This window comes from Otolemur garnettii, unplaced genomic scaffold (assembly GCF_000181295.1).
Source record: "Otolemur garnettii isolate 467f Iridium unplaced genomic scaffold, OtoGar3 scaffold00134, whole genome shotgun sequence".
NCBI classification, from domain to species: domain Eukaryota; kingdom Metazoa; phylum Chordata; class Mammalia; order Primates; family Galagidae; genus Otolemur; species Otolemur garnettii.
The window spans coordinates 263543-287865 of NW_003852529.1; the positions used below are offsets into that span (position 1 = coordinate 263543).

A 24323-nucleotide genomic window follows, 5' to 3' on the forward strand; every position below is an offset into this window, starting at 1 on the left:
GGAGGGCAGGAGATGGAAGCACAGGCAGGCATGTGGGTCCTCAGTGGCTGGTCACCTCAGTGGTGATCACCTGTCTAGAGAGTGGGCAGTGGGAGGTGGTCTAATATGAATGCTCCGTGGCTACAGTCTCTGCCAAGCCAGGGAGGGCTGGCTGCAGCTTCAAGTGATGGGCATTCACCACGCACCGTGGGGGTCAGAATGTCCACCTGCTGCAGGGGTCATTGTGATCACAGATGGAGCCGCAGCCTCCTGACTTCCAGCCCCACCCAACATCCGAGGCTCAGCGTGGCACCAGCTGCTGTTGTTGTTGGGCGGGTATCGTGTGCCAGACCCCAGGCAGGACGCTTCACGTAGACGGCTCCTTTCTTGCGCCTGGTAGCTCTGTGGAGTTGGCGCTGCCGTTATGTCTGTGTTTTAGATGAAGATCATGTGTCTCTCACAGGGTCACTTACAGTTGTTATGGGCTGTGGCTGGTCCTGAACCCTGAGCTCTTCTCCCAGGGCTGTTTCACGCTTTGTAGAGTCACACAGAGTTAACCGTGTCGTCCAGTGTGGGGTCCAAGTGGGAACAGCATCAGTCTCAGCCTGCGGAGAGCTGCTGCCTGAGCAGACTGAGTGTCCTTGAAAATCGAAGGTCATTGATTGGAGATCCCTGGAGGGCTTCCTGCAGGGGACTTGCAGCATTAAGCGGGGCTGGTTAAGAATGAAAGCCAAGCAAAGGTGTCCATCTCCTGTGTGTATTCTAGAACATTCCGTACAACTGACAGTATACCACAGGACTGAGAATGAGGGTCTACAAAGGGAGGTCGAGGTTCAGCCATGTCAAGGAGAAAGAGAGGTCACTAGGCAGGCAGATTCAGCAGAGGGCAGACCCTGCTCAGCCCCAGGGTGGTAGTTTTCTGCCCCACTGAGCTCGCCCCATGTGTGTGGTCCCTGTGTGTGCATTGGGCTCTGACTATAATGGGCACTCTGGATTCTCTGAGGGTACAGAGGCCCTATTCTCACAGGCCTAGGGACACAGACCCTGTGACAAGTTGGGCTAAAGGGATACTGCATTGATCTGTGTCTGCACAGTATCCAGATGTGGTCCCAAGGACAGAGGGGCACATGACCGCCTATCACCTTTTAGGGACTTCTAGGTCCCTTCCCACCAGGCTTGCTTGGGTGACGTCTCAGTGTCCAAGGCCTGAGCACATCTTTCCTCTGGCCCTGAGAAACCTGTTGGCTGCAGCTTGTGTACAAAGTGTAATCTTTGAAGTCCTGACTTACTCAGCAAAAGTCAAGTTCCTGGATCACTGCTGAGGTCCAGCACAAGGCAGTCTTGGCCTTAGATAAAATAGATGAGCTGTCTAGAAATCCAGTGTTGGCCCCAAACTTTCACATCGCAGTTGTCAAGAGCACCAAGTGAAGGGCTTGGTTTCAAGGGAGTGTAGACATGATACAGTTAGCTGGTTTCCGTTCACTCGCTTGTGCCACCAGTCAGTCGGGCGGGTGGGGGTGCCATTTATTGATTGCTTCCCCCTGCCCCGTCAGCCACCCTCCTATTCCACCTGCCAAAGAGAGAGAATCTTAGCCAATTTGCTGTCTTCTGTGGTACAGATTCCAGAGGAAAAAGAGAGGGGAAAACAGATGAGGAAAAGAGGGTGGCTTAAGCAGAAAGCTGGGACGAAAAACAATTACACATGGGCGAGACTTATAGAGAAAGAGAGGGTTTACCTCTCCGCAAAGGCTGTAAAGGTGGGACTCCTGAAAGACCTTGTTTTGTACTTTAGGTTCGATTACGTGTAACCCATGGAGAGGTGCTGGTAAACACTGGAATCCTGTGTACTCTCTATTTGGTATCTGAACTGTGGTTCTTTGAAAAAAATCATCCTAGGAAAGGACTGGACCGCCTGGAGCACGTCATCTATCTGGGTTACACATCCACAAACTTATTTTGAGTAGCTGTGATGTCGTGCCAGGCCTGGAGCTGGTAACTGGGGAAGCAGATTTGAATCAGATCTGGTCTTATCTTCCCAAAGAGCACAGAGCTCAGATCCCATGCCTCCTCCATGGCGGCACACTCTCGCATGCCTGAACACCCAGCCACGCACCATTCGGTCCATCGATACTTTCAAAGTAAAGGAGGAAGTGGAAACGTGAGCTGAGGAGGGGAGGGCGGCCGTGGGGATCTGCATGTTGGAAGATGCCAGGCAAGGCCAAGGGGTACCATGAACTTTGAAGATGGGAAGCCTAGTTAGGCAACTTGGCTTGGGGGTTTCTAAATGCCATGATAAACAAGCTTGGGAAACAAGCTCTGGACGCCTTCCCCCCCTGCTGTGCACGGCTCAGCGTGTCAGGCACAGACCTATGGTCTCAGCTCCAGCCATGACTCATAGTTATTTACACTGAACAGCCCAGGTTCGGGGGGCACCGCACATTGGGGATCAAACCACTGCTGTCCCCACAGTTGGCCACCAGCATGCAAAGTGCCCACACAGTTCTGGGAGTAATAACAATGGCTGTTTCATGATGACCTGTGCCAGTTGTTGAGCACCTACTGTGTGCCGGGATCTTCTTTCACCCTCACCAGTCTGAGCAGAGAAGGTGGCATCAGTGCCATTTGGCACATGAGGTAGTTGAGGTTCGGTGAGCGTGAAGATGATGTGGGATGGTGAGCGTGTGATGGAGCAGGACAGGAACACTGGGGCTCACTCTCCCTGGGGCACGGAACGTGGCCAGTGGGCTTTCCACAAGCCTGGCTGTCCCAGTGTCTTGGACTCACCCCAGTTTCCCAGTTTACCTCCTGGAAAACCGGCAAAGCTGGGAAGTGTTGGTCACCAAGCTGGTGACTCAGCCCTGAGGACCTGGTGGCAGGCGGTGCTGCCTCCCAGTCATGGGATCACTACTTTGTTGTTAAAATGGCAGTTTAGCGTCTGCGGTACCATGTGAGGTCAGTGGCAATTTGTTTTAATTCCGTGTTTGTCCCTGCTTTGTCTATTCCAGGAGGAAATTTTGTTTGTTGTCAGTTAATTTTCCCAGAGTGTTTTTTGATGAGCCTTCTGGATAAAATGGCCTGATTTGTTCAGTTGTTTTGTATTTCCTGGAGATCAGGCTGTGTGCCCAGCAGCCACGTGGCCAGCCCGTGGCCCCACTCCGTGACCCCCACCTCAGCCCAGCGACTGCAGGATTCTGGTGTCAAACAAAACAGAGCCGGGTCTGCCTGTTTATCCATCAAGGTGTCCCAACCATGGTCTTTTTGATTAATTGAGTACTAGGCCACCTCCTCCCTTGTTCATCTGCCATACAGGGGCACGTCTTGGCAGAAGGTTTGGGATGTTGTTTGGTGAATAAGTGCATAAAGGAAGGGATGAATTAGGTGATCAGGGCAAAGAGGTACTCAGCTACCGTGAGGCTTGGCAGCAGGTCGGATTTCAACGCTATCCTCACGGCTGCCTTTGCTTAGCTTAGCACCATCTCTGGGACTACCCAGTAGGAAGGTGTGTCCATCAAAGGTCGACTTTTATCTTTTATTGGCAGCTGGAGCGGGGGTGGGGATGTTGGCACCTTGCCGCTCCCAAAGCATGGCAGGAAGTCTGCTGGCCTGGGAGGGGCCCTCTCAGTTCTTCCCACTGTCCCCCAGAGCTATCCAGGCTGGGAATGAGGAAATGGGCAGATACCAGGAGTTGCCAGGTTCAGTTCAAAGGAAAAGAATGTTGTACAATTCCACTCAGATGGATTCCACGAGAGTGGCCAAACCCACAGAGACAGAAAGGAATACAGAGGATGCCAGGGCTAGGGGCAGGGATGATGGGGGGTGGTGTTTCAATCCGACAGTTTCAGTTTGGGCAGGTGAGAAAGTTCTGGAGACAGATGGTAGTGCTGGTCACCCAATGTGAACGCGCTAAATGCCATTGAACTGTGCAATAAAAATGGTTAGAGGGTACATTTTATGTTATGTGTATTTTAACAAAATTTTTTAGTTAGAAAAAGGAAAGCAATATTCTCAACTTTCAAAAACCTTTCTGGGCTTGGCGCCTGTGGCTCAAGCGGCTAAGGCACCAGCCACATACACCTAAGGTGGCAGGTTCGAATCCAGCCCAGGCTCGCCAAACAACAGTGATGGCTGCAACCAAAAAAAAAAAAAAAAATAGCCAGGCCTTGTGGCGGGCACCTGTGGTCCCAGCTGCTTGGGAGGCGGAGGCAGGAGACTCACTTGAGCCCAGGAGTTGGAGGTTGCTGTGAGCTGTGATGGCACGGCACTCTACCCAGGGGAACAGCTTGAGGCTCTGTCTGAAAAACAAACAAACAAACAAAAAAAGCTTTCTGAATAAACAAGTCCAGCCTGTTTATTTCGCTCTGAAACAGAATCAGCAGTGGCCTCTCTGATTGGTTTCCTCCTCCCTTCTGTCTCCAGCCCCTCCCGGGCTTCGTGGCTTGGTCCCTGTGTTTTCATCCTGACTTGTCTTCCACGTGGAGTGCAAAGAATGCCTTTCTTGCTCAACCTGCAACAGCAAACAGCAGGTGCTCAATAAATCCTTGTGAAATGAACAAAAGCCACATACACATCAGAAAGAAAGAGGAGAGAGAGTGTGTGTGTAGACAGGAAGCCGTCCCCAAGACAGACTCCTGAGTGGCAAGTGCGGGGTGTAAAACAATCGCTGTGGTACGATAATAGCTGTGCTTTTTATAAAAGGATGCAAAAATACTATATTTATTCTCTATATTCTCCATTTCCCAAGGAAACATAAATGCTGTGTTTGTGTCTGTAAGGTTCTCCGCCAGGGTGATAAGGAGGCTACCTTGGAGGAAAGAACAGGGTGGGGGTGAGTCACGGGGGCCTCAGCTGTTTTTAATGGAGACGTAATGACTGTACGTGTTTATGGAGGCAGGTGATATTTTGATACACGCATACAATGTGTAATGATCAAATCAGGGTAATTAGGACATCCATCACCTTAAACATTTATTATTTCTTTGTGCTGGGACTATTCCAAATCTTCTCTTCTAGCTATTTTGAAATATATAACAAATTATTCTGAACGGTAGTCACCTCAGCACCTTTGTAAAGTAACTTTTCCCTTTTTTCAACTTGTATTCCTTATCTAATGAAGGGATGAAGGGTAGGCATGGTGGCTCACACCTGGGATCCCAGTACTTTGGGAGGCCGAGGCGGGAGGACTGCTTTGAGGCCAGGAGTTTGAGACCAGCCTGGGCGATAAGCAAGACCCCATCTCTACGAAAACTAGAAAAATTAGCGGGGCATGGCCATTTAAGTCTGCAGTCCCAGTTGCTTTGGGAGGCTGAGGCAGCAGGATCTCTTGAGCCCGGGAATTCAAAGTTACAGTGAGATACGATGACACCACTGCACCCTAGACTGGGTGAGCAGGCCAGACCCTGTCTCTTAAAAAAAAAAAAAAAAGAGTACGTTGGTGAAGTTACGTCTCTCAAACCTGAGAGTCGGCACTGTGTTACCCTTGTCACTCTGAGGGCCTTTGTAAACTGGTACCACCTCAGCAGGTGTAACTCGTAAGGCACATATAAACCTCCAGGAAATCTGTGTCCCATTTCTGTCACTTGCTCTTTCCCAGAAGATGATGGAAGATGTCGGGGAAGGTTGGAAGTGGCAGCACAGCCTCCCTTCAGTGGCTGGTAAGTGCCTTGCTGGTGTGGATAGGGGAGACTCACCGCGGCCCGCCTTGGTTGTGATTAGATGGGCTGAGCCACCGTCCCCGTTAACCAAACAGAACTACCACTCTTCCCCACAGCAGTTCACATGGGTGACCTAGCGAGCCCCATCCCAGCAGAGGTACTGCCAGCTGCCCCCCCGTCACTCATGTGTGGCTTTGTTCACTGGGACACTGTCTGAGTATATTCACACACACACCCCCAGCTCTACAATTGTGGATTTAAATTCTAATCGAATGGAAAATCAAAGTTATAAGGCCCATGGGCATTTTTAACCAAGGAAATTTATCTCAAAGGCAGCCTAATTGCCAGTTGCTAGGCAGATCGTTTGAGGTCAGGGCGATGCAGGAAGTATCGGGTTGGTTTTTGGCAGGTTTCCTTTTAAAGAGGCCTCTCTGGCCAAGGCTTTGTCAACTGGAAAAGCCAATAAAATGCAGTCTCCCTGCGGGGAGTGCCAGTGACATGGCAGCATCCCCCAACCCCTGTCCTTTTGCCCTTCCCCACCCTGGTGTCCAGTCCCCTGCAGCCCTCTCTCCAACCCCAGGAATCCCAAGAAAGAGGCTGAAACTTGGTCACCCAGAAGAGTCGTGCCCAGTGGGACCACTATTACCAGGCCCTCTCCTAGGGAGACTGCCTTTTTCATTTAGCAAAGCTGCAAGCTTGGGCAGGGGCTGGCATGCAGCTCAGCGGCCCTGAGCTAAGGGCTGTGTGTAGCTTTGCGCTTTGTAGAACTTTAACCACAGCGCGTCAGTTACAGTAACCTTTAGCGCTATAATGAACAAGCTGCAGGCAGAGGAATGACTGTCTCTCAGTTTGGATGGCAGGCAGCTCTTCCAATCGAGGATTCAGGCTCTGTCTGTTTACCAAACATGCTGATGCCCAGGTCACCTGGCTCTGCTGTGTCTGACTGGCAGAGTCGGAAAGCGCACATCACTTCCGCTCACGGCCTGTTGACTAGAATCTTGGCTGGCAGCCGTCCCCCCGCTACAGGAGAGCCTGGGCCATGCGGTCTCGCTGTGCATCTGGACAGAGGGTCATTCTCTGTGGCTGATCTCAACGTGCCTCCTGCCAGATCCTAGCAGACAGACTGAAGCACACTGAAGAAAAATGCTTAGTGGAGAAAAGTATAATTTTTAAAAAAATTCTACGTATGATCTGTTGTTATTTTCATTAGGGAGAGATGCTACACAGTGGCCAGCACGTGCTTTAGTGGTCTGAAATGTCATGTCTCCAGTGCAGAGTCCTCTCATCCGTCTAAGTCCCAGGTGGTCATGGCAGTGATGCTTGGGACCTGCACTGTGATTTCTGGGAGCCCTCTAAGGTGGACTGGCATTATTGTCCCCATTTCATAGATGAGTAAATGAGGCTTTATGAGATGGAGTGCTCCAGAGCCCAGCCTGGGGACTGTCCCCGGGAAGGGGGCCAGCAAGGGATTCTGACCTGGTGTGGCCCTCTCCTCCTACCCCACCCCTGCTGGTGGTGGGCTCCCAGCTCCATCACACACCTGTGCTCCTGGATCAAGGCTCGGGGCCCCTTTAGAAACAGCTGTGTTTGTGTCCTGTGACTGCCTTGACAAATGACCATGAGTTAGCTGACTTGAAATAACAGAAATTTCTTTTCACGGTTTAGGACACCGGAAGTCTGTAATCAACAGGCTGACGGGACAGTGCTCTCTCTGGGGGCTCTAGGGAAGGTCACTTGCTTATCTCTTTTTCTTTCTTTTTTTTTTTAGACAGAGTCTCAAGCTGTCACCCTCAGTAGAGTGCTGTGACGTCACAGCTCACAGCAACCTCAAACTCTTGGGCTTAAGTGATTCTCTTGCCTCAGCCTCCCGAGTAGCTGGGACTACAGGTGCCTGCCACAACACCCGGCTATTTTTTGATTGTAGTTGTCATTGTTGTTTAGCAGGCCTGGGCAGGCTTGAACCCACCAGCCTTGGTATATGTGGCTGGCGCCCTACTCACTGAGCTTCGGGCACCAAGCCTATCTCTTTAACTTCAGTGTCTCTAGGCACCCCTCACATGAGGTCGCATCAGTGTCTGTAGCCATCTCACCTTCGTGTCTCAAATTCACCTGTGCCTCTCTTGTATAAGGACACCTGTCATCGGATTTAGGGCCCACCCCATAATCCATGATAATCTCCCCTTTCAAGGTCCTTAATCTAGTTAAGGATTCTTTTTCCAAATATATTCACCTTCTCTGGTTCCAGGGATCAGGATGTAGACACATCTCTGGTGGCCACCAGTCAACCCATGACACTAGCCTTGATCAACTTGTGGCTGTCTGCTTGTTGTTGGGGATACATCCCAGCCCTACCTCCAATGCCTGGATGGTCAGAGCATGGGCCCCTGGGCCTGCAGATCTGCCCTCTCCTCCTCGTGTCTGAGCCCCCAACCCTAACCCTGGACCTTCCCTGGGCCTTCTCACCCTCCCCCAGTCCCAGCTGTTCAGAGCTGTAGTATTGACTAAAAGGCAAAGCTTCAAGGGGCAGCAGAGTGAAGACCGTGCAGAGCCCGTGGGCCCATTCAGCCCTTGAGACCAGACCTTACCCTGTGGCCTACAGGGCCACCCTCATGTCCCAGGTGGCCAGGCAGACTGCGACCACCCTCCTTCCCCTTCCACCCCCGCCCTTATGTGAATGCTGCCCACAGGTGTCCATTCTCATGGCTTTGACTTTACTCATCCAGGGAGTTGCTGAGAAAACCATGTGGAAATCAGTGCTCAGGAAGCAGCTTGTCTTTGCTGTGTTCCCCGGAGTTCATCTGCTGACACCTGGTCTCCATTGTGATAGTGTTAGGACGTGGGGCCCTCATGAGGGATTAATGTCCTTATAAAAGGGACCCCAGAGAGCTCCTTGCCTCTTCTGCGTGTGAGGACACAGTGGAGGTGCTGTCTCTGAGCCCTCACCACACGCTGTATCTCCAGCCTCTAGAACTCTGAGAAATAAATTTCTATGGTTTATAAGCCGCCCAGTTTACTTTGCTATAACAGCTCGAATGGAGTAAGGCCCTCTTTCAGGTGCCTGGGGGGCCCATTTCCTGCAGCCACTGTCTGGGCCCCAGACACAGAGGCCTCTAGAGGCCATCAGGGAGTGACACGGCCTGGCTGGAGGGGACCCTCTGTGAGCGGGACCAGCCCCTGCTTGCTCCCTGGGACTGTCACCTACTCGTGCCTTCTTTGAGCAGAGCCAGAGTGGAGATTTTTCTAGGAAAGCTTCCCCTGGTATACAGTGGTAATTATTCAGATTTTAAATACTGACCAAGAAACTCTAAGCAGACCAAACGAGTTGACCCACTGTGCCCATTGGTGATTGGCAGCTCATCCCCGATCAGGGGAGGAAGGTGACTCTGGGGACAGCCAGCACGGGTCACTGAGCAGACCCTGCTCCCCTAGGCCTCAGTTCTCTCCCTGTAAATGGCATTGGGTGTGGTATGAGCCACGGATCCAGCAGGCACCTGGCCCTTGGGGCGAGTCCTCCGTAACCAGGAGCTGCTTTTGCTCTGGCACCAGCTCCGGGAATCTCATTTCCTGGCAGTACATTCCTCCCGTCAGCGGTCTGCGGACTCACTGTATGCCAGGCTGGTTCCCCCTGGACTCTGGAGTGCAGAAGCTCCCGCTCCGAGCAGCACAGCGGGTGATTAGTATATTTACCAGATTATGGGATCAGCTTCTTTGCAGGAGAAAATTAGGCCCAAATTGCTGTGTGTCTGCAGCCCACTGCAGGCTGCTGGCTGTCCCGAGGGTGTCCTCCAGCTTCTTGATGGGCGGGAGAGGCTATCTTCAAATGGGACCCACCCCACATAGGCCTCCTGGGCAGCCTCTGAGAACCTGTGCTCAGCAGACCAGAGGTGGCCTGCAGCTCACAGGCCCCAGGCAGCTCTCCAAGCCCACCATGTGGTGGCCCCACTCTTCACTCAAGGCTGGCAGGGGTGCTAAGCCAGCAGCTCCTTGGCATTCTCCTGAGCTGCCTCGGGTTTGGGGGTATAGGAGTATAGGGGATCTGGGGAAGCAGGCCTTCCCTTGCCAGGCTGCCAGCCACCCTCCCAGTGCCCGGCGTCTCTCCTGCTCTGGCCTTTGTGAGCCCTGGACAGTGTCTGTGGTCACATCCTCTGTGGTGGCAGCTCCCCAGTGGGCTCGCGGGGGAGGCTGAGGCGTTTCCTCGGGAGCTCTCTCTCCTGTTGTTCCTTTGTCTCGCCTGCTGGCCATGGCCTTTCAGGGAAGATGGCAGAGACCAGCACAGCCTCATCTGTGCCCCAGCTGTGAATAACAGGGGTGGGGGCCCTCTAGACAGGCTAAGTGGGGATGTTCCATCAGCAACAAGACTGGGGGCCCTTTGGGGGGTTGTCAGAGTGAGACGAGGCCCTGCCAGCACAGGGCCCAGGAACTGGGAAACAGGCCACGGGCAGGTCAGGTGCCACAGCGGGCAGTTGTGGGGAGGATGGGAGCATGCACACATGCACACGTGCATGCATAAACACGTGTGTGCCCACACGCACACAGTATAGTAGGCCAAGTAATGGCCACCTGAGAGCCTCAACCCTGGGATCTATAAATGTGACCTTAGAAAGGAAAAGAGTCTTTAGATACCTGGTAAAGTTGAGGGTCTTGACCTAGGATGATTATGTGAATTATCTGGGCAGGCCCTAAGAGCCTTCACATGTCCTCGTAAGAGAGCTATGGAGGGAGATTTGGGACTCAAAGAGGGAGGAAGCCACCTGACCACATAGGCCAAACTCACCTCACCACATAGGCCAAGATCACAGTGATGTGGCCTCATGCCAGGAAATGCCAGGAGACTCAGAAGCTGGAAGAGGCAGGAAGGACCCTCCCCTGGGGCCTCCAGAGACAGCCTGCCCTGCAGACACCTGATCTCAGACTTTCGGCCTCTAGAGCTGTGAGAGAAGAAATTTCTGCCGCTTCAACTTGTTGTCACTGCCACAGGGAACGAATACCCATGTTTACTCACACATACCACACACTAGGACTCTGTGTCACGCATAGGGTGGGATGGAGAGGGGTGGCCAGGGAAGGGTGTGCCAGGGTAAGATCCCGGGGGAACCCAGAGAGAAAGGGCTGAGGCACCGGCGGGCCATGCTCAGGCCCACCTGGACCGGTGCTCTGTGTTCTTGAGCCCTCTGGAGGAGCCAGTGAGGTCAGAGGAGTGGACAGGCTGCACCTTGCAGGACCTTTCAGGTCTTGGTGAGGTCCAGGGCCCTAGGGAGCCCTGGGAGGCTTGTGAGCAAAGTAGGGATAAAAATGAACCTTTGTGAACACTGTCCCCAAGGGTTGACCTCCTGGGAATTACAGCTTGCCTTTGCTCCATGTATCCTTTTCTTTATAATTTTTTAAAAATTGTTCTCTAAATTGCAGTAAAGCGTATGTAAAGTTGACCATCTTGGCCATCTCTAAGCAGACATTTCAGCATCAAGTGCGTTCACAGTCACCATCACCACTGCCCATCTCTAGAATTTTCCCATGTTTCCAAACAGAAACTCCGTCCCCAAACAATGCCCTCCCCACCCCAGCCCTGGCAGCCGCCATCCTTTCTGTCTCTATAAATCTGGCCCCTCTAGGGACATCATGCAAGAGGACTTGCCTTGCGGTGTCTAGCTTCCCACACTCAGCAACGCGTGTCAGCGTCCTTCCTGTGTCCGTCTGAATAACGCTTTTCCATGTGGCCAGACCACATTTGTACATCCGCTCACCCACAGATGGACAGCTGGGCAGCCTCTACTCCTCTGTGAATTAGTGTTGCCATGAACGTGGGCATCAAACTACCAAGACCCCCCTTCCCCTGCCTTTGGGGATGGAACCAGGAATGGGATTACTGGATCATATGGGGATCTTACTTTTAAGTTTTTGAGGAACCATCCTTCGCATTGTTTCCCCAGCATCTGTACTGTTCCGTGTCCCACCAACGGTGTGCAAGGGTTCCAGATGTCCCGAAATCCTTGCCAACTCTTGTTATTTTCTCCTTTTCTGAGAGTGGCTACCCTGATGGGCGTGAGGTGGTGTCTCCCTGTGGGTCTGGTTTCCTTGGTGATGAGTGACGTGGCACGTCCTTCTGCATGCTCATTGGCCTTTGGTAGGTTCTGGTTTCCCTGGTGATGAGTGATGCGGCACAGCCTTCCACATGCTCATTGGCCTTTGGCATCACTGGAGAAGTGTCTGTTCGCATCCTTTGCCTGTTTTCTGATTACATTGTTTGTGTCTGTTGTAGGAGTTCTTTAGATGTTCTGGGTATTAACCACCCCTTGTCAGATGCCTGGTTTGCAGTATTTTCCTTTATTCCATGGGTTGCCTTTTTGCTCTGTTGATGCCTGGAAGTTTTTAATTCTTATAGAGTCTGATTTATCTACGTTTCTTTCTGTTGGTTGTACTTTTGTCACATCCAAGGAGCTTTGCCATTCATCCCCTTCTTTTAATTATTTTTGTTTGTTATTCAGCAGATCCCAGATATGCATCACCTCCCCTCTTCCCTTCAGCCCGTGTCTCTCCATGGCACAGCGTTGTTCCCATGGAATCCAGCGCCTCTGTCCCACCCCAGCATCCAGCTATAGTCTCTGGTCAGAATCAGAACTGTGATGTCCTAACATTTCCCCAGTCACCTCAGAAATGTCCTTTCCTAGTGGCAACTTTGACTCAGGATCCAGCATGGTACTGGGTAGTCTTCAGATTGAGCCATCTCCCTCTGCTTCCTGCTGCTGACATGTTACAGGGACAGAATCAGCTGGCCTGGCACACAGGGTGCTGTACACCACTTATCAGGAGACACAGAGATGAGGCTCCCTAACCAGGTGACGAAAGCTAGGCCTTAGGGCAGGCGTCCTCACACTATGGCCTGCGGGCCACCTGCGGCCCACCGGGTGTTTTTGCCACTGCTGCCTGTCCTGCTTAGCAGCTGACTCGTCCTGGGGCCTGCAGTCCGACCTTCTAATGGTCTGAGGGACAGTGAACTGGCCCCCTGTTTAAAAACTTTCAGGACCCCTGCCTTAGGGTTTGGGTGACAGCTGACCCTGTCACCATGAGCCTCCCTGCCATTTGGTCAGCAGAAGGGGGTTCTCTCTCTCTCTCTCAAGGGTAGCCTCTGTGGGCATCGAAGGGCCATTAGGGCTTGCCAGTGGTGACTTCCTAATTCTGGCATCCCTTCTACAGTTATGAGCCAAGATTCTTTAATCAAGAACATTCTCTTATCAAGTAAAATGATTTGGTTAAGCCGAAACCCTATCTGTACTAGAAGGTGAGATAAATACTTAATTCTTTCAGGTTCATGATCAAGTCTGTCTGCACAGAGCCGATAGTTCACTGAGCTCTGTGGACGGCCAGCGAGTTGGTCTCCTGTGGCTTTGTGGGGTGGGGTGAGGATGGGGTCTCTTTCTCTCCCTCTCCTTTTCCCTGTCTCTGTTTCTCTCTCGTGTATCCTTATGGGTCACAGGTTTTTAGACATTCGAAGCATCCTGATCCGCTGCAGACAGTGTTCCTTTTGGAGCTCAGATTTCCCATCTTTGCCCTGGGCAGCACCTCACGCCTGGGTCTGGGGCACCCGGGGTCTCTCCTGTCCCTTGTCAGTCACCTGCTCTGTGAGGGTCTTGCTGGGATTAAAAGGACCCAGAGACTGAGCTTCCCAGGCCTCCATTTTGCTGAACAATGTCCTCCTTCTGGTCCTTTTCTTTCCTCCCTCTCTTTCCTCCCACATTGCCTTCCAAATCAACACTACGTTATTTCAGAAAGTTAAAATGTTATTAATAATAATTTTTTCTGAAGCCCTGATGTGCACTCTTAGGCCCTTTTCTTTTGGTTGACTTGAGCATTATATCTCTGTGTTCAAGTGCTCAGCCCATGCGGGAGCTCACCCAGCCCAGTCTATGTTTGCCGAGTCCCTGGGAAACAATCACCAGGCGGCACTGGCATGGATGGGCTGGGGATACCATGTAGCCGTAAATGGAGGTTCTGTGAAATAATCAAAATTTGGACTTTTTATCAAGTGAAGGAAGGAGTCTCCAGTTGAACCTGGAGTGTGGGTCTGGCTCAAAGGCATGTCCTGCCCCCTCACACCTGTGGGCGTTCAGAGCCCGGCTAAGACCAGGAGCATGAAGTGCAGAATTCGGTGCAGTCCATTCTTCCAGCTTGAACAGCAGGTCGCGTTTCCCAGAAGAATGAATGTTTTCACTGGACTTTGAAAAAATTTCAGAAACAGGTGGAAATCTATCTGATTAGCCAACTTCTGTAAGTGATTCTAAGAAACGTAAATATCACCTGTGGAGGCCACTTTCCTTTCCTGAGATGTGTGTTTTCCTTGATGGGCCTCAGAGGGTCGATCAGAGCAGCTGGAGGGATCCGGGCACAGGCAGATCCCAGACGTCCCAAGGAGCCCAGAGGCCTGGCGTCCTGGGTGAGAACAGTGCCCAGGAGGTGGGTGAGCTCAGGAGCCCTGGCTCCATCCTGCAGAGGATTAGTATACACATAAGCCTCGCGACTCTCAGCTCTGTGGCCCCACTGCAGGGGCGCCGTGCTGTTCTGCCACCTTATTAGTCATCTGGACCTGGAGGCCCCAGAGCTTGGTCCTACCCTGGCTCCCAGCACTCAGCGCCACCCAGGACCCTGCCCGGTGGGTTAGGGGCCAAGACCTCAGGATGACGCAGAAGCTGAATGCGAAAATGAACCAGGGCTGTGGTTTTTTATTTTGTTTTGTTGTTGTTTTCTTGTCTCAGGATTTTATTAGCCAGACTCAATTCCAAATCTCAGAATTCCAGACTTTGATTCTGTACCTGTCTCAGTTAAGATAGAACCCCTTCCGTATCTATTTCTTTTTTTTTCTTTTCTTTCTTTCTTCCCTCCTTCTTCCTTTCTTCTTCCCTCCCTCCCTTCCTTTCCGTATTAATAGGAAGATACACATGATTAGGTTACACTGTTTGCATTTATAAAGTCAAGTCCGATTTGTAGTTGAGTCCTTCACCCAGGAGGTGTGCCATATACCTGAATGTTGTGCCCGTTAGGTGGGAATTTGGTTTTATTTGGGGAAAGCAAGTGGGCTAGAGGAGTGTGTGAGAGAGATGCCAGGAGCGTTCTGGCCAGCATGGCCCCAAGCAGGCTCCTAACAGGTTCCAGCTAAATGGGCCACTTGGGCAAAGCAAAATTGTCTAGAGTCCAGGGCAGCCCTCTGGCCCGCTTTCTGTTTTAGACAACCTGCCTCCTTCTGGCCATTTCAGGGAGTGTCTACAATTTGCTTCCTTGTGGCTCCTCAGAGGGGCTCCTGCTGCTGCTTAGATCTGCCCCTGGGTCTCCAGTGTTGCCCCCACTGGAACCTAAGCCCTGTGGCAGGTCCGATTCTGGCTGTGTCCTCCCCGGCTCCTCCACTCTGTATCTGGCCAGTCCTGAGGAGGCATCAGGACACCACCGGGGAGACTAAAGAATGCACAAGTGTGAGTCACCACTCTGGCTCCGTCGGACACAGAGGACACTTGCCCTCTGTGCTGGTGTCCTTCGGCTGCCTTAACAAAGCAGCCCAAACTGGGGCCTATAAAACAACAGAAAGGTGTGCTCTTGCAATTATGAAGGCAGAGGTCCAAAATCAAGGTGTTGGCAGAGCCACCCTCCCTCTGAGGGCTCTGGGGAAGGGTCCTCCCTGCCTCTTCCAGCTCCTGGGTGACTGACAGCCCTGGGTGTTCCCTGGCTTGTGGCCACATCACTCCAACCTCTGCCTCTGTCTTCTTATAAGGACACCAACTATTGGATTTAGGGTCCACCGGATTCCAGTATGAGCTCGTCTTGACTAATGACATCTGCAATAACTTTATTTCCAAAGAAGCTCACATTCTGAGGTTACAGATAAATAGGAATTTTAGTGGGACACAGTCCAACCCACCACATTCTCTTTGCGTAAAACAACACATAGGGTCAGGAGGCCTAGAGATGCAGGCTTTGCGTGCGGGATGGCTTCTGTCCTCATCTCACCTGGGCAGCCAGGCCTGGTCCTGCTCCCATTTGCTGCCCTCACTGTCCCAGGCCAGCCTCACTTCCGCCCCCTCTGGCCTCTGGGCCCCTATGCAGTCAGGCCAGATCATGGGTTATACTCACCTTTTTCTTGCCCCAGCATGACCCCCACCCCTGCCCTGTCCCTATGCCCTCCAGGTAGCTGCCCAGCGTGGGGTGAGCTGGCTGGATGTAGAAGCTCACCACCTCACCACCTTAGTACATCTGCAGGATCAGGGCCAGGGCAAAGGAGTGTGCAGGCCGGGTCTGCCCCTTGTAAAGACCTTTACAGGAGCCCCCTCACTAACAAGCACCAGAGTCTCATGTCACCCTATAAAAGGGGGTTGCCCCCCACTCCCCTACCCTGAGGCACAGGGAAGGAAAATGGGATGGTCAGCACACAAGGTCTGGCCAGGAGCAGCCAGCGAGGCACCTCATTGTGTACCTGGGGAAACTGAGTCCTAGGTAGTGTGAGGCTTACTAGGGTCAGGCACAGGAGGGTGGCAATTGGGGGCCCTTAGGGGGAGCTGGAGGAGTGTAAGGTTTGGTCCTGGAGGAGGATGCCCTTCCCTTTGATCCTTGAGGGCCTGGAAGTTCCCAGGGACCAGGGATAAAGCTGCCAGGACAGGTCCTGTGCCCTCCCCATCTCCCACTATTGCTTCCCTCCTTTGCCGGGCATAGGAAAGCTGGCAGGTGTGAGAGGCTGACCTCCTGTGTGGCACAGGGCTAGTCACTGGAGGTGGGATGGATGAGATGAAGCAAGTCCCAGAGGCTGGCCAGCTCAGCCCTGCCCTTCTCAACTCAAGTGGCCCAAGGCTGTGGTGGCCTAGACCTCCCACTCCTGGCAGCCTGGGACCCACTGGGTTCCCAAGTCCCCTTCCATCGGCAGCACCATTTTGCATTCCAGTCCCAACCACAGGGTTGAGTGACAGAGGACCGATCAGGCTCTCCACTCCTCAGAAGAAGTGGTTTCTGTTTGGCCTTTGCCTCTCTGCCCAGCCCCTTCATCCCTGCCCAGCAGCAGCCAAGGGTGGGGCTAGAGGAATGAATGTCCCAAGCCCAGGGGAAAGTACATTGTAGATAAGAGGAAGGGCTGCAGGGTGGGCGCAGTTAGAATGCTCACCAAGAGGAGGCAGGGTCCCCAGGGTGTGTCTCCAGCAAATTCAGGCTGCAGTGGGCACGTGAGTGCCAGTGCATGCACACCCCAAACCAGCCCTCATCAAGTGTTGGCGTTCCCCTCCCAGGCTGGAATCAACTCCAGGCTTAAAATTAATTTCTCTTCCGCTTCACAACAATGAAGCCTCTCCCCAAGTACATCCTGTCTTTGATTGCACAGAACATACTCTGCCTTGTTGAGCTGGGCCCACAGCCCCAGAGCTGGGAGTATTTACCCAACCCGAGCCTCGAGTGTTCCCACAGTCCCTCGGCACCTGTTCACTCTGCCAGTCAAGAGGCTCTTCACAGACACTCGGTGTGAACCTGTCCTGGGTGGGTGGGTGGAAGCTGCCGCTGCTGCTGCTGCCGCTGCCCCGTCCCACCCACAGGCCTGGAGCCCGGGAAGTCGGAAGTCGGGGGCGTGAGCAATGGTGGCATCAGGATGCTGAGTGTGGGGCTCCCACCACCCCCAGCTATGCCTCCTGTGGGTGGCCTTGTTAGGCAAGTCCTCCAACCCCAGTTTCCACCTCTGCAGAGTAAGGAGCCACCCTCCCCTTCGGGGTTTCTGCGAGCATCGGAAAAGATCCCAGGGAAAGAGCTCTCTGTGTATTCAGGTGCTGCCTCAGTTGCCTAGATGGTGCTTTGCCATTGTAAGGAGAGCCAGGGTCCACCAGGCTATGTGCAGAGTGAGAAGGACTAGCCCCACTTTGCAAACAGGGAAACTGAGGCCCGAGAAAGTAAAGTGGTCTGACAGGAATGAGCCTGCGCAGGACAGAGAAGGGGCACACATGTTTGTCACCCCTCTCTGTCACATAGCGAGCATCTCTGCCACCGCCACCCCGACTTCATTCTACCTCCTGGTGCCCATGATAACTGTGCACTTCCTCAGAGCCCTGGGAGACGCCTCCTCCCAGCACTGCTCCCTCTGTCCCTGAGGAAAGGTTCCCCCGTTCCTTTGCGCTGTGCCCCTCTCAGCCTAACCTGTGGACCCCACCATACAAAGATGTACCTACCCACAAGGTCTTCCGATTTCAGAGATTTCCACTTTGCCAGGGATGTTGCCATTGTGAAGGGTGCCCTTTGAGCACCCCTAATCTCCAGGATCCCTAATCCAAAATTCTGGAATCGGGAATGCTCCCAAATCTGAAACCTTCTGAGTGCCAACATGATGCTACAAGTAAGAAATTCCATGCCTGGCTGTATGTGATGAGTCACAGTCAAAACGTAGTCCAGACTTTGTTTCATGCACATGTTCTTTAAAATATTATATAAAATCACCTTCAGGCTTTGTGTATAAGGTATATATGAAACACAAGTGAATTTTGTATTGAGACTTGGTCCCATCCCCAAGGTCTTTATATGTGTATATATGCAAATATTCCAAAATCCAAAACATTTCTGGCCCCGCGTTTCAGATGCAGGATACTCCACCTGTACCTGCTTAATCTCTAGCCGTCTGGTTGGGCTGCTGTGATAAATAACCCCAGGGTCGCTATGGCTTCAAAGAATAGAGGACTGTTTCTCGACTACTCCCATGCCCCTGTCCCAGGCTGTCCTCATGTAGGTGGGTGCAGCCTCGCCAGCCAGACAGTCACCTGTCCGTAGTCCTGGCTGGGTTCAAGGACAGCGTGGTGACCAGCGTGGTGTTCTTCAGGCTGTTCCCGGAGCAGCTCCCAGCCTCCTGTCTGACTCGGGTGGCTGTGCCAAGGCTGACCAAAGGGCCTCCTGGGGCCCCCAGGCTGGGTGCCGAAGAAATGAAGTGTGCGCTGACTGAGGAGCTGCTGACCGCCACTGTGGTCTGCCCTCTCCTGAGTGCCCACACTGGAAGGTGGGGTGCTGGGACAGGGCTTGGGTGCAGTATTTCTCCACTGCAGCCACAGAGACCCCCGCCTCTGCCCGAGGGCTGGAGCCATTCCTCTCTCAGGTTTCTCAGGCCACCTGGGGCTTGTGGGATCCGACCGGATGCGACTTGCCCCCAGGCTCCCAGAGCTGCTCGCCTGTGGAGAGAGGCAGGGTTTCTCTCCCACGGTGTCTCCCTGCCTCTTGCTCCCAGTACCAGGCTTCCTGCCACATTCAATGCAGATATTGTGGGTGATATGTTTGTTTCATAACCATCCCTAAATATAGAGTGCATGTTAAGTGATATCTAGAAGCCATGGAAAAGAAAACGTTTGAAATTTGTTTGCAAAGAGGGTGCGGCACTGAGTGGACCAGAAAACGTGTCTCCCTAAATGGGCCGGGCAAACTGTGTTGCTGGGGGTGTTTTCCGTTGCCAGCTGAGTTGTGACTCTCGGCAACGGTCTCCTAGCAACCGTGTATGCGAGGTACCCTGCTCAGCCGGATGGGAGGCTGGGATGGAGGCTGCAGCTAGCAAGCAAGAGAGCGAGGCGGCTGCGGAACTGGAGGTGGGAGGTCCGGAGGCCTGCAGCCCTGGGCGCTCCAAGAGGGAGGGGCCCAGGCGGAGGGAGTGAACTCTCCCAGTCCCATGCAGTCCTGGTGGTTTCTGTGGGGGTGAGTTCACAGGACTTCTCGTCCGACCTCAGCCCTCCCTTGTGTGCATTTCACGCACCAGTGGTCCTGCCCTACGCTTGTCACAGGAGGGGCTGAGGTTCCTCCCTCCCATTTCCTAGTTTTGTTGGTAAAAGGCTTGGCTGAGATGGCTCCCAGCATGGCCTTGGTGACCTCTGGAGAGCATAGGGCAGGGACTTGAGGGCCCTGAGTGAGTGACCAGGGTTCAGAGCCCACCCCATCCTCGCTACTCAGAGCCTGGGCAGGTTCCCTGTGGTTTGGGCCTCCATTTACTGATCTGTATAATGGATATAGGTCTGTGTAGTGAAAACTAGCCAGTGGCCCAGCTCCTGGGAGGTGATCTCTGGGCCCCTAGAATGGCCTGCCTGATAGGAGCGTCTCTGTTTTCCTGGGGGCTTCATGCCCTGGACAGTCTAATAGTGTGATTTGGGCCACGCCATGTCAGCTTTGACCTCCAGAAAAAACTGGAGGATAGAAGGGTGAGCCCAAACCTCCAGGAGAGGCTGGAGCCTAAAACTCTGGACACCAGAGGCTCGGGAGCTGCCCTGGCTGGCTGTGCCCCACACATGTGGTCACACATCAATACCGGGAGGGACCATACCCCAACTCCATGGGAGAGGACAGCATGGTCAGACCCCTCCTGGACTCTGCCCCACGCCTCCCTGTGCTCACTGCTTTTCACCGTAATAAATTCTAACTAAGCATAAGCGTTTTTAGTGAGTTCTGTGAGTCCTCACGGATCCTGGCTTGTGAGGGAGGGTCATGGGGCTGCTCACTCTAACCGGGAGTCGGCTGAGTTCCAGTGAGGCCCAGTCCTTGGGGAATGTCCCACACTCACAGGTCGCCAGGCCAGAAAGGAGACACCATGCTCAGGGTGGGGATGTTAGAACTGGCCCCGGGGTGTAGGGTTGAGGCAGGGTTTCTCCACAGTGGCTCTGTCGGCACTCTGAGGCCTGTCCTGCCCGTGGTAGGGGGTCAGGCAGCACCCCTGGCCGCTACCCACTTGATACCAGTAGCCTCTCCCTGTCGTGACAGCCCAAAACATTGCAGATGTTGCTAAGTGTCCCCTGGTGTGGGGAGAGGGAAAGATGGTTTGATGTTTTGTTCTGGTTTTGAAACAGACTTTCTGGTGGTGGGAATGTTGCATTAGTAAGTCAGAAATGGATGCTGAAGGATGTCTAGGGATGAGTCCTAGCCGGGTGGTCAGGCAGGCAAGGGCTTCTCCCCTGTAAGGGGTGTGGTATCTTGGGTCTGTGAGCCACAGAGCTCATGGGAGCCCCCCGGGGCAGCAGAGGACCCAGGTGTAGCTCTGTTGCCAGATCTTCCACAGGGAGAATAGGATTCCCCCCTCACTGAGACCCTGTCCAGGACCAGGATGACGACCCCAGCCCCACTGCACAATGGTTCTGCACAATGGTTCTCAGTAATGGAAGGTGGTGTTGGATGTGGGCCCAGCACAGTCCCCGAGGAGGAAGGCAGCTCCTGAAGGATGAACACCTGCTTTAGCTCTCAGGGATGTTCCAGGAGATTCTGGGTGAGGTGAGGCCCAGTCCACCCCTTCCTGTGGAGACCCAGGGCCTCTACTCCCAGGCATCCTTGCCGGAGACAGCCGCTCCTGCCCATGGTTCCACTTCTGTGACAGCACCACCCCCAGCTCCCCAGCAGTGTTTCTTTTGGGGTCACCAGGCTAGAGGAGAAGCCTAGGGCCCTCATAATCTGATGGCCTTGAATTCTCTCCATTTGTTGATCTGGAGCCATGCTGCCAAATAGAACTTTCTAGAAATGTCTCATCTGTATGACATGGTACTTTGGCCACATGTGATACTGAGAACTTAAAATACAGCCAGTGTGACCGAGAAGCTAAAGTCTTAAGTTGACTTAATAATATCAACCAGCGTAAACTGACGTAACCGCCAGCGGCCAGGGCTGTTCCGTGGACCTTCTGTTTGGTGAAGCCACTTTCCATTTGGAAATGGAGCTGAGAACCCCCAGTTCCTTCTCTCTCTCCTCCCTCCCTCCCTTCTGGCCAGTCTACCCGTATTTCTTGCGCACCTGTTCTCAGTTGCATCTTTTAGCCACTGAGGGTGCTGTGGGGGGCACAGCCCCTCGCCTGACCTCTTGGTGGGACAGTCACCAGCCTGGGTTCCAAGTTGGGGGGACCCACAAATAAATGAACAAGATTTTCCTCCAGGAGCTGGAGGGGGAGCAGAGGCCCAGGCCATCGGCCTTCCTGGCAGAGGAAGCCAGTGCTTTGAGGGTGCAGAGATCAGCCGGGTCCTCCAGGGGCCGAAGGTTGAGCACCCAAGTGTGGGGTGTGAGGGGAAGAGCAGGAGGTAGATGTAGGGCTCTCAGGACTTGGGAAGAATTTAGATTTTGCTCTGGTGTGATAGGGGTTGTGGTAGGCAGTAACGTGTGTGTGTGTGTGCACTCACATTTTGCTTGCTTGATGTCTGTTTAAAGAATGGATTAGAGCACACAGTGGCCTGGAGAGTGCCCCCCATTACTCACGTCCACAGGAGTCTCCTATGGAGCCAGGGTCATTGTAGATGGACTTAGATATAATTAGTGAAGGATCCGAGATGAGGTCATCCCAGATTTAGGATGGTCCCTAGACCCAGTGTCTGGTGTCCTTACAAGAAGAGGCACCTGCAGAGACTGGGCAGGTGCAGTCACAGCCACAGAGCACCGAGGGCTGCAACAGTACTGGACACTGGGCAAGTGGCTGGGGCAGACTCTCCCTCCCAAAAGGGTCGATTGTGGACTTCTGGCCTCCTGAGCTGTAAGCAAATACATTTCCATTGTTTGAAGCCACCTGGCTTGTGGCGTTTTGTCAGGGAATCCCCAGGGCAGGCACTCAGAGGGGTGGGAAGCCCCATGGGTCCCCAAACCCAGGGGAACGGAGGCATCACTGGGTCTGTCTGCAGGGAACTCCTGCACAGAGGGCCAAGTGGATAATTCCCCAGTTTCTCACATGCCGCTGGGCAGCCGTGGGCCCTTTGCTGAGATGGAGAAGTAGGGGTGGTGGTGGAGCAGGAGACAGGGAGCTCACTGCGCTGTGTGGGATTGGAGATGCCCATTGGGTATCCTGCTGGGTCCAGATGGTTCCAAAAGGTGCCAAGAAGTGGTTGGCCGGCTGTGCTTGTCAGGTTCACCATCCCTCCACCCACGAAATGTGGTCAGGCCTCGGGGCACCCAGCTCAGCAGGGTGGCCAGAGCCCCTCCATGTGGATACCAGGCTCAGCCTTGGACATTCCAGCACAGTGTGGACAGGATAGAGAAGAGCAACCAGAGCTCAAGAGTGGACATAAGAGCTGGCAGCCCAGGACCTCCCGACACAGCTACATCTGGGCTGGGGACACACCTGCCTTCCAGGGGCATCTCCTGCCAGCCACACTTTGCCCTCCACTGCCATGAAGCCACTTGTCATGTGTTGCGTGGTATTTTATGGGTGTCACCAGGAAGATTCGTAGCAGCTGGCTGTCATTATCTGTTTTCATTGTACTTCTTGAATCCTCCCTGCCTGTGTCCTCGGACAAATTCTCCTCCACCTGTGATAGTCACCGGCCTGGGTTGTTTTGGGGACATGGGCTCCACGTCTGCGGGGATTCCAGACTTGCTTCATGTATTCCTACTGTGACCCTGAACAAGTTCCTTGGCAGCTGCTGCCTCAATTTTCTCATCTATAAGATGAGGATTAGGATGGAGGGACCATGTGAGGGTTGATAACTTAGAAGGTTATCATTGAACGTACATAGCCCCAGAAATGGGGTCTTCCTGGGAGGTCAGGGGCAGGCTGGACAAGGAGCTCTGGCTGACTGCTGTTGTCAGTGTGAGTGTGCAGAGTCGAAGTCTAGACCACGTCCTCCCTGAGCTGGGCTCCTCAGTGCTTGGGCTTTCATCTAATCCCTGACAGTTTGCAGGGCAGGTGCTATCACCATCCCCATTTACAGATGGTGAAATTGAGGCCTGCTGGGATCACACAGATATCCCATCACACCTGCCCACAGATGTTTTCACCAGCTTGGGCTGCTGTGACAAAGTAACATGAACTGGGAGCTTAGACCACAGATGTTTGTCTTTAGTTCTGGAGGCTGAAAGTCTGAGGTCAGGGTGCCAGTTTCTGGTGAGGACTCTCTTTCTGGCTTACAGTCAGCCACCTTCCTCACGTGCAAGAAAGAGAGAGAGGGCCAGCAAGCTCTCTGGTGTTCCTTCTTATAAGGACACTAATCCCATCTGATCAGGGCCCCACCCTTATGACCACCTGTAACCTCAGTTACCCCCATAAAGGCCTTATCTCCATCTAAGCAGGACCTATTACCTTGAGGAGATTGAGACTTCAACAGGAGAATGGAGAAGGACATAAACATTCAGTCCATAAACAAATTTCATCTGGCTCTAGGACAACACAGCATTAATGGAACAACTCAGATAATTATTTTAGAGCAGGTGGGAAGGAAGGCAGCCCAGGTTGGGGGTGCCAACAAGGGGCAGGCCCAGAGTAGCTGCATTCCCGCAGCCAGTGCAGCTCATTTCTGTGTGTTTCTGATGATGCTGGTGGGATTACTTGTTCTGCTCAGTTAAGTGCTTCATTGGCAACCACCACAATCTCCACTTCTCCCAGCCCAACTGAGGCTTTTGAAAGGCAAAAACAATTACATTTTCGTTCCAGGGGGGCAAGGCAATGATCCTTCTGCCTCGAGAAAGACACTAGCAAGTCTATGGAGAGACCCTCCCCGTGTCTCCATTAAGCTGGCTGATAGTCATGAGGCAGGTGCCACAGACAGCACGTGTGTTGGAGCCCTCACCCCAGTATGATGGGATTGTGGAAGGTGACTAGGCTTACACGAGGTCATGAGGGTGGGGCCCTTACAGTGGGATTTGCGTCCTCAGGAGAAGAGAACAGAGATTCTATTCCATCTTCAACACAACGCTCACATGCTCCCATTTGATGCTTCTCACCACTCCACGTTTCTTTTAAAACTCTCCCCTCCAAGTCCCTGG

The 24323-nt window shown here is 53.1% G+C and overlaps 1 protein-coding gene across 1 annotated transcript in view; it reads left to right on the forward strand.

Moving 5' to 3' along the window:
* The window catches only part of SHANK2 (SH3 and multiple ankyrin repeat domains 2), a 428866-nt gene that overhangs the window by 257858 nt on the left and 146685 nt on the right, over positions 1–24323 (forward strand). The window lies entirely within an intron of this gene.